General features: G+C 28.0%; 1 protein-coding gene across 2 annotated transcripts in view; it reads left to right on the forward strand.

Moving 5' to 3' along the window:
* The window catches only part of si:ch211-244b2.4 (uncharacterized protein LOC541512 homolog), an 8,389-nt gene extending 8,306 nt beyond the window's left edge, over positions 1 to 83 (forward strand). For both annotated transcript variants that reach the window (XM_053650820.1, XM_053650819.1), the window contains exon 10: positions 1 to 83. This exon is cut by the window's left edge and continues 486 nt beyond it. The gene's annotated coding sequence lies outside the window, so the exon portion shown is untranslated.
* Positions 84 to 346: the final 263 nt, after the last annotated feature.

Raw genomic sequence — 346 nt, forward strand, 5'->3', positions numbered from 1 at the left:
TTTTTGTGTTCTTCATTTTTCCTTAAATATAAAAATGCCGTTCGCAAGAACTGTTTAATTAAATAAACTAAATGAAACAAGAAGACATTTGTGTAGTGTTTCTTTTTTGGAATTACTTAAGAATTCTAATTATACTGTGTTAATTATATTATAAGGGTAATTAAATGGATTAATCAAAACAAAATCAAAGACAATTTTATTGATCACACACATGCAGCCATACACAGTACGATGTGCAGTGAAATGGGTTTTTTTTTTTTTCTTACGACTGTCCGGTGACATAAAACAATTTATTTACATAGAAAAAGAAAAATACAACCCCAATTCCGAAAAAGTTGGGACAGTA

This window comes from Ictalurus furcatus, chromosome 19 (genome assembly GCF_023375685.1).
Source record: "Ictalurus furcatus strain D&B chromosome 19, Billie_1.0, whole genome shotgun sequence".
In the NCBI taxonomy this organism is placed as follows: domain Eukaryota; kingdom Metazoa; phylum Chordata; class Actinopteri; order Siluriformes; family Ictaluridae; genus Ictalurus; species Ictalurus furcatus.